Consider the following 12,911-nt stretch of genomic DNA (forward strand, 5'->3'; position numbering starts at 1 on the left):
TAGGAATTGCTCTTCGATCTGGTTATTACCAGCTGAGGATCAATGAAAGAGACATTCTAGGAATTACTTCTTGCACAAAGTTGGATGTAATGGGTTATCAGCGAAGGTTCTTAACTGACCAGTGCTTCAACGACACAGGTAAGTTTGATAGGCAAAGAGTACAGGAAAGACATGGATGAGTCATATTCAGACTAGTTAGGAAAGTGTTGGTCTACTCCCAGTTAGAAGTAGAACGCAAACGAACACTACATTGATAAGACTAAGACTGACGAAGCAGGTTTCAAGTAAGGCTCCAGAAAGTGTAAGCTTCGATTTCTCTAAAGGTATTTAAGGTCATGTTATAGGAAGTGATGAGATCATGCATGAAGGAATTCAATTAGAAGCCACAAAGAAATTACTGAAGAACACCTAAGGGGTGATAAGTACAATTAGACTGGTAGGACACGTCAGTTATTACTCGAAGCATCTTCGAAGAAAGCTACACCCAAGATTGGAATGACACAAGAACCTAAAGTTGGACAGAATGGTTGGTTTTGTATCAGATTTTAAGAAGATAGAATAAGGATTGGTTAGCACCCTATGGTATTAGAACCCATAAGTAATGGACGAATGCAGAAGGACAACATGATGGATATTGTCTTTACTTGAGACATGAAATCATAAGGTGGTGTATCAAAGACTAAGACGCACCTAGGTATAGACTGAAAGGATGGTTGTTCATGCTTCACGGTAGATGAAAGAATAAGAACACGAATGTTATACATGGAGCATTAAGTTGACGGAATGCTAGATAACCACGGTTAAGATGCAGTGCTGGCACCCACTGAATAGAAGTGAATGTATTAACACAAATGATTTGAGCATTTGGTCATCTGTAGAAGAATAACCTTGAGAGCAAGACCTAGTGGAAATTAATTAGAGATTCATATTGGAAACCCTTGATTGCATAAGGAAAAATTAGTATGGATGTTGACCTCCTAAGTTGGAAAGATCTATGCCAGTTGGATAAGTCGCTATGGATTAGAGTAAAGTCAGACGAAGTAACGATCAAGATTGATATAGTATCTGCAGTTGATAATGGACAGATATTTATCTATGGACAATGAAATTCAGATAGAATATCTTGTAGCAATTGTTCAGGATTCTACCATTGTTGTATGAATAAATTATGATATGAAGAACGGATGAGTGATCCAATGGAACCTGGTGTTGAGGTGGAGATTCTAGATGAATATTCTACTACCTCCTTATGCATATTGTAACCAGAAAGTTTAAATGGATGTTAATATCTAAAAAAATTATATTAGAAGGTAAAAAGGTATAGTAATGGACCGTAAGAGTGGGCCACATTAGACGACAAGTAAGAAGGTTGGACATGAAAGCCTGCGACTCAAAAGATTGAGTTAACACACTTTGGCTCGTGTGAACGGGTGACACAATAAGAAATTTGGGCAATTGGAGACTGCATGTCTCCGTGGAACATCGAAGTTGATGGTGTCGGGTTGAGACCCTTTATTTTCCAAATGCTGGAAAAGGATGTAGAAAACAAAGAGTATAACAGTGAAACCTAGAATTATTCGTTTTCTTAAGATAGACTGGAAATTTGAAGATGTGGCTCAGATTTTGAAGAATTATACCTCGAATGTGCAAGTGTTTGTGACATTGAGATAAGTACGGTCCCTTGATTGAATCATTATAGCGATGGATGCCAATCAATGACTAGGGTTACTCGTCATAAGATATAGTAAGGTAGAGAGCACGAAGTACTTGTTCCAAGTAATGAAATGAAAGACAAAGAATATTGTGGTTCAGTTTTGGTTCAGGGAAACCAATGAAGTCATTAGGATTGTTAAGGCAAAAGTGTCTGCCTATCTGAAAGGACATAAGAGTTCGTAAATTTCAAATATGGGAACATGAAGTTCTAGGATGGGAGACTTTGTATTTCTTCGAATATGGTAGACAAGGAAAGGATAAGATATTTTGGGAAAGAAAGAGGAGTTTTTTCTCCCGATTTAATAAGACTTCAAAGATTTTACCAAGGACTGGGCCAAAGGCCTACAGATTAGCCTTACCCTAGTGGTGACTTTTGAATGTTACTGGTGCCAATGTCAAGGAAAGAAATGTATGATATTACCGCTGATGAGGCGAGGAGACCCAAGGATTTCAACGGGAGTTGTTGCGCAAGGAAAAGCTAATGGAATTATGATAAGAAGATAAGGTCTTATGGAATAAGATTGTCACTCTGATGGTGGTGTTACTAAAGGATAAAAGGTAAAGGACAGGACTCTGTGATTACAGCCAGATTCATGGGATTTGTATCCCAAAGTGTCTGAATAAATTTCGAGGATGAAATTTCAGTAAGGAAGGGATAGTTGTAACGTCCCAAAAACTGCTCATAGGGTTTAGTGCCTTGATTAGCGTGCCAGGAGGGCATAATTGGATATATGTGTGATTAATTGATTAAATGCGTGACTATGTGGCATGCATGATATATATGAAGATATGAATATATTTAGATGCATGTTTATGAGTATTAAATATGCATGTGGGCTCATTATTATGGCTTTTGGTTAGGTGTTTACGTTTCTTGAAGCTTAAGCTTTTTCGGTAAGTTTCTATCTTGATGGTTTAAATCTCTTTTTCATCTCCATTTCTTTAGAAACTCATGATTCTTACTGTTGGTTTTAGGAGATTTTCAATCCTGTTCTTGTCTCCAATATGCCGATTTTCGGTAAGGAAAATAGGTTAGATTATATGTGTTATAATATGTTTATATGCTATGATATGTTATGTGCTATGTATATATGTATAAATATGTATTTTAGTCACTTAGGACTTACAGTTGCTTAGAAAGCAAATCTCAAGAATTTGATAATTTTTGTGGAGTAGGGTTATGAAATACCCTACCTTGATTAGATGATAGAGGACCTAGATGGGCTATCATATACTACTTTATGATCTAACCTACCTCGATTAGTAGACTAATAACCTAGATGGTTTATCACATGCCACGGTAATGAGTCAATGGCCATTAATATTGTAGTCCTATATGATATACATTTTTACGTCATATGTTTTATAGTATATGTTTTATGATATAGTCTTATGATTTATGATATATATTTTTAGTAGATTTTCCTTGCTGGCATTAGGCTCATTCCTTATATTTTAGATGGTGCAGGAAAATGAGCTTGGAAGGCGCGATGGATTCGTGGCAGCTTGGCGTGTGTATTGGGGATGGATTGATTGAATGGACTACTGGAAGATCAAGGATGACGTTGTTTCAAGTATTTTAATTTATGTTCTTATGTATTTTTAAACAATTAAGTTTATGATTATGTTTTTTTAACAATGGGATCCCATACCATATTTTGTATTTCGTACTGTATTTTGGATTTTTAATAAAGTTTATATTATTTTATGCATGTCTTACAAAATAGCAGCTATGTTTTAGTAGTTTTTTAAAGTCCGAGGTCTTAGAATTAGTCGAGGCATTACAGTTGGTGTTAGAGCCAACAATTCATATGCATGAAGTTCTCCTCCATACACACGCATAAGCTCTGGATCTAACCGCCAATGTAAGTATTTATGTTATGATTAATATGTTTATGATAATAGCTAACGTTTTAGTCCTTATGTTTTCAGTTAAGAATGAATGGAGATTTGACCTATCAAAATATCCGAGCCATTAAGGCATTGAAAAGAATTAGAGAGCCAAGGAATACAATAGGAGTGCTAGAAAGAATCACTCAAAGATTGATCTTGTTTCACAAAGAGATAGTTCACCTTCAAATCAATAGGCAAATTATGATGAGAACCATGGAACAATATGTCCTAGTAATTAGGATTTTTAAAGATGTTTTTGTACGAGAGACTATAGATGATGAAGATGATTTAGCGGTAGCCATGACATATGATTTCCTTATACTAAGGTTCACTTCTAAGTTTGAATTTCAATTCACTAATGAACAAAAGCATAATATCTTAATGAAAATTCCTCGAGGGAGTTTCGAGGCTCATAGTAATGATGATTATGAAGAAATAGATGATGATATGTTAGATGAAGGGATAGATGTAGAGGATCCTGATTTTTAGATTTACCCTAGTTTAGTTTAGTTTATTAATTTCTTTATTTATTTATTTTTTTAATTTATGATTGAACTTAGTGAATTTTTTTTTCAAAATGAATAAAGTTTTTATTTTTGAATGACATGTATGAGTTAGATTTTTTTTTACGATCATAATAAATTTGGAATAAATAAATAATGACCGAGTTCAGTGAGGGTGGATACAAATCAATGGATCGGGTTCTGTATTGATAGTTTAGGGGGCCATAGTAGTGGAATGATTTTACTGATCCCAGCCCTCCCTCCATATGGTTAACTTTGGAACAGCGACGAGTTTCGATACTGAGAATTAAGTCATATAGGATTGTTAGAAATAGACTTAGAAAATAATAAAGATGGCTTATTTTTCAACGTATAGAAAAACACCTTAATTATAAAGAAAGGCTTACACAATTTCTCATAAGAAATCATAACTATAGGTCCGAGTTATGTTTTCTTAGACTAAGTTTTGCCTTAGAACCTATTAGGGTAAGTTCTAACATGTTTTTCTCGACTGTTAGAACTTTGCTGAAGATATTGCTACGGAGATCTGCATGCACGAACGAAAATGCCTCCAGCACCGCCAACAAGACTAACGAAGCCCCTCTAGTCCGATGAAGGGGAACACGTGCTACTACTACTGCTGCTGCTGCCAAGAGAAATGCACCGCCTCTTGTGGACAACACCGCTGAGAATGTCTGACTATGTCAATAAGTGGAAGAACTCCTATAGCAACAACGACAACAGACTCAGCCGCAACCGCAGCCTCAGTCAGCTGGTCAAGAACCCCAGCAAGTAGGTCCATATAGGGAATGGCCAACGGCGAACTATGCGCCTTATCCAACTCAGTACTTAGAGCCAATCTACGAGCGTTTCCATAAGTAGCACACTCCAAACTATGAAAGGACAACTGACCCCTTTGAGGGGGAAGAATGGCTCAAAAATGTTGAGCCGATCCTAGCACACATGAACCTCGAAAACGCAGATCACATATCCTGCATTTTGTCTCTTCTAAAAAAGGATGCTAGAATCTGGTGGGATTTAGTACAACAAACTCATGACGTCGCCACCATGACTTGGACTAGATTTATGGAGCTATTTCACAAAAAGTATTACAACTCGGCTATCCTTGCTATGAGGGTGGAAGATTTTGCCAGTCTAAAGCAGGGAAATTTGACGGTAGTCGAGTACGCTCGATAATTTGATTGTCTAGCCAAGTTTGCACCAGAATTGGTCCAAACTGATTTCTAGAGGGTTACCAAGTTCACCAGGGGACTCAGACCCAAGATTGAGCTCGGAGTCAAGCTAACAAACCCTAGAACCACTTCTTACGCCGATGCTCTAGAAACAGCTATAGAGGTGGAAAGGCTCCAAGAAAAACATTAGTAAGGAGGAGGCCAGCAAGTCTGAACCCAAGCAGCAGAATCAGACTCAAAATGGTAGAAATAACAACAACCACCGGCACAACAATAATGGCCAGAAAAGGAATCATCCTGTTAGTAAGCAGGCCGACAATGACAAAAGAGCATGGAAAAATAATTGATGTAATAGGTCGGGTTATGTAGAATACCCACAGTGCTCCAAGTGCCAGAAAAGACATCCTAGGGAGTGTTGAGCAAACACCAAAGGTTGTTACAACTGTGGCCAGGAAGGTCATCGAAAGAAGGAATGTCCACAACTCAAACAAGAAGAAAAGAGGGACAACAAGATGGTTCCAGCCAGAGTCTTTGCATTGACCAGGGATAATCCAAAGCTAGTAACAAAGTACTCAAAGGTCAGCTTCCTATCCTCAATAGTATATGTTCAGTGTCTTTGATTCAGGGGCAACACACTCGTATATCTCGTTAGGAATGATAGAAAAATTAGACAAAACTTGTGAAAGATTTACTTCGGGCAAAATAGTAATATCATCACAAATAGTACGAGGAGTACCGATCAAAATCGAGGGCACAAAACTAGAAGGAGACCTGATAGAGTTAGAGATCAAAGACTTCGACGTAATACTGGGTATGGATTGTCTAGCAAGGCATGGCGCAACCATCTACTGTATATGTAAGCAAGTGATGTTCAAAACTCTTGATGGTTAGAGACTATGTTTTATGGGAAAGGTTTCAGGACTACAGACACCACTTATCTGTAAGTGTTTACCGAGTTTTTCGAAAACGAATACGAACGGAATAATAAAAAGACAAGAGCTATAGAAATGCAGAAATGTAAATAAACAAACAGTGTTTTTACGTGGTTCAGGCGTTAACGAGCCCTAGTCCACGAGTCGATGTTATTATACTTGTAGAGAATAACAGTCAAACATCTGGTGTATAAGGAACTCACAACCTCACAGTGTTTCTCTCGGGTTCTCTTGGAGAAGATGAAGCTAGAGAGATTTTAGTAGAGTTCTTGCTATGTGATTTGTTGGCCGTCCCCCCTATTGTAAAATGAGGGGGTCTTTATAGCTAGGGTTTTGGATTAGGGTTTTTCTCTACTCACATGAGTCTTAATTACACCAGCCATAAATAGGGGATACAATTACCGTAGTCACCTGGCTACCAGGCTCTATGTAGGTATATTTACGTGAAAGTATGGGGAATGCACAAAGGCAGCCGTCTTTTCCAAGTTGTCAGCGGAACAGTAGGCGAAATAGTACTTTTAGGCGTGCTGGGATGTGTGCGGCTTTGACCTGTCGGGCGTGTCAGGCGGGATTCTGTGTCAGGCGGATATCATTCCAACTATGCCTCCTCCATGACTCGACCGCCTGGTCTTGTTCCGTGCGAGGCACGAAACTTTTTCCGCGAAGACCACTTGAAGAGCTTCTCCTAGAAGGAGCCTCCCCGAAGGATATCCCTTCGGGAGTCCGGGAGAGGTGACGAGCTTCCGTGTCGCGTTTGCTTGAAAGAGTAATCCGGACACTACACGGGAGAGGCGAAGCCTTTCTGTCCATCCGCGAGCTCTGGTCACCTACCATGAAAGACATTGATAAATCTGCTTCCCCAAGGATATCCATCTAAACGCTATCCGGAAATCTGGATAACATTTACCCCCCATGGTCACGGAGCTTTGAGAGATCCGGGAGCTTGTGCAGTTCTCCGGGTATTCCGGTTTCTTAGATTAGGCGAGGGGCCACCTCCTGTGTTCCTGGAAGGGTTCCTTTTTCCCGCCTGAGTGTTAGTATGAAAAAGAAAGGAAATTTCTTCTGTTTGAACTCAAGTACTCAAGTGCGGCAAGGGCCACGCGTCATGCCGGGAATGGCTCTGTGACCAAGACGTGTGCGTGAGGCGACTGGCTGAGTATGCGTGCGTCAGGCATCTGAGTAATGATTTGATGGTTTTTAATGGTACACTGGGCCCGAGGTGGTATAATGATTGGAAATAAATACTTTATTCCCATCCGAGGAGTCATAAATAGGATCGTCGCTTCATCTCCAGCCGTTGGATCTGATGCACACGGAATGGGAAGATCGGGACCATCCATTTGAGGAATTCGAAACGACTCCTTTCCTGCTATAAAAACGAGGGAACGGACCTTTCTTCCTCTTTACGCTTTCAAATTCTCTATCTTTCGGATTTTCAGATTCCCAAACCTTCGAACTCTCAGGCTTCCAAGCTTCCATTCCTTCGAACTTGCCACTTCCTTTGGTAAGGAATCTAGAAACTTTTCTTTTGGTTTGGCAGTGGGTTTATTCGCCGAAGTTCAGGGTTTGAATCGCCGTTCGTCTTTGCAGCTTTTACTTCTCGCGATCGTGCTGTGCAGTGATCCGGTTACTCCTTCAACCTTCAACTACCCGAATACCAGTAAGTATTTCTACTTTGCTCTTTCCTCCCAAACCTAAGGTTGTTGGTAGTTGTTAGAGTTGAGTTTTCTGCCAGTATTGCCTATGTGCATGCGTGAATAGGGCTTTGATAGGCATGCGATTGATGTGAGTCGATAAGTAATCTCTTTGCATACTTTGACGATTTGCGTTTGGAAAGTCGTTCCTTGTCTTGCTTGCGCTGTTCTGGTTTGCTGTTTTAGGGCATAAGCATGAACGCCTTTAGGGTGTCTTTCTCTGGAAAAACACTTCTTTCGGCGGGCTTAGGCTTGGAGTCTGAGTTTGGTTCCTTGCTGTCCTTCGGGTGGCATGGTGCCAACCCCTCGGCAAGCTCGGTGGGAGCCTCTCCAAGCAGTTTTCGGGGACGGTCTCCCCGACGCCTTTGATACCACTAGGGTATGACAAGGGTGCTGACTGCTTAGAGTGTTTTCTTCTTTGTTTCTTTTGTTCAGTGACGAACATCTCAAAGGAACAACTCATCGCTGTGGTAGAGGTTGATTCTGCCCAGGAGAAGGGTTCCCCTATCGCCGGCGCAAAGGGGAAAGGAAAGACCAAAGTGGTCGCGGCTAGCCCACCGACTACCAATAGTTCAATCTGGGAGATGGATCAGAAGCCGAACCTGTTCAGGAACTACGGCATGCTGGAGCTATACTCCTCAGAGGCAGGCCTGAAGAACATCCCAGGCCTGATGTGGCACCGTCTGTCGGTGCTGGGCGAGTCGGCTAGTCGGAGCCACGAGGGTTTTGGTGCCTGGAGCTGGGCACACATAGTGTGTGGGGCGCACTTGCCCCTAAGAAGTTACTTTGCCAATTTCTGTGTGAAGGCGGGGATTGCCCCCTTCCAGTTGATTCCCCCCAGCTACAAGCTCCTAGCGGGGTGGTTCATCTTTTGCAAGTCCCGGAACCTGGAGGCTCCTACCCCGGAGGAGGTGCTGTACTTCTACGGGTTGAAGTCTCAGCCCATGAGAGGTCATCCAGACAAGGTGGGATTTTACAGGCTGGAGAGGCACCCGGACGTGATGTGTCCCACCTGTCATACCGCGAGGGTTCCAGACCTCCGGGAGTACTGGTTCCTGACGACTGGCTTCCCACTGAAGAGGGTGCCAGTCCTATCTTTGGACTTCAAAGTCCCTGGTAAGTGCTCCTTCCTCTCCTTTTCAACTTTGTTTCTTTATGTTTGATTTGCCTTTCGGGAGGATCTCTAATGCTTGTATTTGGATTTTGCAGAAGTCGTTCCGCGGACACCTCGCTGTGCGGAGATGATAAGGAGGTCAAATTTCTACGAAGGGCTCTCGGAGGAAGAGTTGAAAGTGGAGGGACTTGTGACCTCCGAATCTTTGAGGGAGTATGGGCTACTCGCCTCTTTCCAAAACATTGAGCCAGTGAGTGGCAGGGGGCAAATTCAGGTGTCAGCTGACATCCGGGAGCAGATTTCCCTGGAGCTGTCCAAGGTGATCAGCCAAGCAGCCCGGGACGAGAATACTTTATCCCCTAGTTGGGCGGAGAGGTTCCCCGACCCCCAGCCGGAGGAAGAGGAGATCGAGGCTCACCACGCCGCAGCTTACCCCAACGAAGGGACTCCAGGGGCTGGTACATCCGGGAGAGGTAAGACTAGTTTTCGATTGATCCACACCCCCAGCCTGTCTGAGGTTTCCCGGACCTCTCAAATGGGGTTCGATCCCCGCTTCCTTAGGCTAGATCCGCGTAGGATACCCTTTGACAGATATTGCAATAGGGTAGATGAGCTCCTCGGGTGTCTGAGTGACGGTAGTCTGCCAGAAGGTGTCATCATGGTTGACCCTTCTTCCCTCAGCATGTCATTCCTGGACTTCAAGGAGTACGGGAGCTTCCTGGAGCAGGAAGCGGTGTTTTGTTTTGCTCGGGGAAGGCCATCCACGTTTCTCATGCATGGTCGTCCCTTTCAAACTTTTCTTTTTCTTGTTCCTTGTTCCCTGCTGGCGGACTTGCTTGTGCTTTTATGTTGTTGATTGTCTTGTCTTCTGCTTATCTTCTTTCACATTGCTTGCTGGTTCGTTAACCTTGCTTTGTACGTTCCTTGCAGAATTTCCCGAAGCCAAGATGTTGGGGAGAGTTACCTTACTCATCAAGAAAGCTGCCACCAGCCAAGATCCGTCCAAGGGGAAAGGACGAAAAGCCGGAGCCGGTAGGGGAGGTAAGGCTGCCACATCCAAGAAGACGGGTGGCGAGGCGCATGTGTCTTCGGCAGTGGAGAGATCTCCTGCCAAGGGGCCCTCCGAGTCCATGGCAAACTCGAGTAGTAGCAGCGACGGGGAAGGGCTTGTGTTCCCCGTGAAGACGACTGGGGTGAGCAAGCATCCCGGAGGAGATACTGAGGGCGCCAAGAAGAAACGCCTTAGACACTCTTCTCCCGGTCGAAGGCAACAACAACAGCAACCACAACTACAACAACAGCAGCAACAAGAACAACAGAGACAATCACCAACGCCACAGCGGCAGCAACAACAACAGCCAAACCAGCAGCAACAACAAAGGCAATTACTTCCGCTGACGCAGCAGCAAAAGCAACAACAACAACAAAGGCAGTCACCTCCGCCACCGCAGCAGCAAAAACAACAGCAACACCAGCAACAACAACAGACCGGGGCGGTAGTGTCTTCCCTTCCGTCCTTAATACCCCGTCTGCCTCCTCCTCCAGCCCAAAGGGAGTCCACCCTTTCGGGGTCTCCTTCTTCTCAGCAAACAAACCTTCCTCTGCCTGGCCTAAAGTTCCACTTCCCGCAGAAACCAACCTGTTTCCCTGCTGCCCTCCTGGAGGGTGTAAGACGGGCCGATAATTTTTTGAAGAGGCGGTTGGAGGCTGAGAAGGCTGTTACTCAGGGAAGGGCAGACAACTTGTCTGCCGTGAAGAGAGCTGAGTTGGCCGAGGGGGTGAGGTCTCTTCACCCGGCTAGAGCGGTTTTGGATGGCCCAGCCTTGGAGAAGAGGCTGGTGCCTAGGCTCGGACGTGCATTGGCGCCGTTCGGAGCGGAGATGATGGAGGACATGGCCCTGAGCTTGTGCGAGCTCAATTCTGAGAAATGGGCCATCAGTAGCAGTAAGGATCCGCTGTTGCTGACACATGCCGTGAAGCAACAATTGTCCGGGGTAAGCCATCAGTTAAGCTTTGGGATCATCTGTCTTAGCACATTTGGTTATGCTTAACTCATTCTCTTGTCTTTCCTTGCAGGCCTCTCTGATCGCGGAACGCTCGTTCCGGGAGGTGGGTGCAGTTCTGGTTCAGCTGGAGGAGAGCCAGGTGGCTCGCCAGGCCTTGGAGGCGGAGAAGCAGAAACTGTCCCAACAGGTCGAGAGCACAAGGGGGGAGGCTTCGGAGAAGATTGACCAGGCCCGGCGCACGGCTGAGGAAGAGGCGGAGAAGAAATATCTAGCCAAATATCGAGAGTACTGGGCCAGCGCAGAGACTGAGTTCAAACAGCGGTCGGATGACTTGAAGGCCGAAAACTCCAAGCTCCGGGAAGAGCTATCCCAAGCCAGGGTGGAGAAGGATACCTTGGAAGCCCGCTTGCAATCGAAAAATGATCTCCTCCTTAAGCGGCAAGAGGAATATGCCACTCTTCAGAACAAGCTGCACGAGGAGGAGCAACTTCACAAGAGGAGTAGGGATCTCGTGTCTATGCTGGAGTTGGGGCTCGCCGAGAAGGATAAAGAGATCGGAGCCTTGCAATTCACCGCCAGGGGGCATGTGACCGAGAAGCAACCCGTGCTGAACCAGAATAAGGTGCAGCGCAAGGAGATTGATTCTCTTAAGGGAGAACGGGATGCATCCAAGGCCGAGGTGGAAAAACTGAAAGATCAATTAGCTGTCGCGGAGGCAAAGCTGGCAACTTCCGAGGCAGAGTGCTTGAAGGAGAAGCAGGATGCCGAGGTGGTACTGAACAGGACGATTAATATATCGCACGTGGTCCTCATGCATCAACTCTGGAAAATGAACCTGGAGGTACTAGGCTATCTGGGAGAGGATGCCGACGCCATGAGGGAGAAGCTACAGGTGTGGGATCAAGGCCTGGAGGTGTACGTCCAAACTTACAACATTGATGAACCTGCTGGAGCCCCTGAGGAAGGAGATCCCGGAGAGGCGGGGACCTCTGAACCTGCCCATTGATGACGTTCCGCCTTCCAAGGAGCCGACTCCGCCAGCCCCAGTTGAAACCGCTGACCTCGAGGCCTTGGACGCGGACACTGCTGCCACCCCCAATGCTTGAAGGGGCCTTATCTTTAATTATTTTTCATTTGTGTTTTTCTTTGGGGCGAAGCTCCTTGTACTCTTTTCTCATTGCAAACATATTTGCCGTAATTATAGCATTCTCCTTTCTTTTCTGCCGAGTTCTTTATTTAAATTTACGTTTAGGGTAGACTTTTATACGGTAGAAACTGCTGTAGGGGCGCATGAGGTTTTGGTTCCAACGGCCAGAACCTATACACTTCCAATCTTGAAGCTCTAACGGCTAATGTCTTTTCCCACGTAGTTTCTAGGTTACGAAGGTTTCCTGGTTCCAACGGCCAGACTCCTTTCACCGTATTTTAGCTTTCCTAAGGCAAATAGCCAATCCCGGGACTTGTAGTTATACTGTTCGCTGGGATTGCTAAGGTGAGCCGTTCCATGGCTCGGAACAGGAGTTCTTTTGGTGAGCGTCGCTAGACTTAAGGTTAGATCTTTGCGAAGCAAAACTAACTGTCGTTGCGAACCTCATGGTGGCTGACTTCAGGGACCTGGCATGGAGCCCTGCGAGGCAAGGCTCGTTGCTGTCGGGGAAATTGCCACGCCCACCAGGTGCGATCCCAGAGCAGGGGCTTTGCGAAGCAAGGCCTGCTGTGAGTGGGGGATCGACCATGTCTGCTCCTGGAGCTGAAACTTGCAGTGGTTGAGGAGCTCGCCATGCATTATTTTGTGAGATCCGGAGCTGAAGCCTGCGAAGCAAGGCTTACAACGGTCGCGGATCTTGCCATCTTTCGTCTTGC

The sequence above is a fragment of the Humulus lupulus genome, chromosome 9, assembly GCF_963169125.1.
Source record: "Humulus lupulus chromosome 9, drHumLupu1.1, whole genome shotgun sequence".
Classification (NCBI taxonomy): Eukaryota; Viridiplantae; Streptophyta; class Magnoliopsida; order Rosales; family Cannabaceae; genus Humulus; species Humulus lupulus.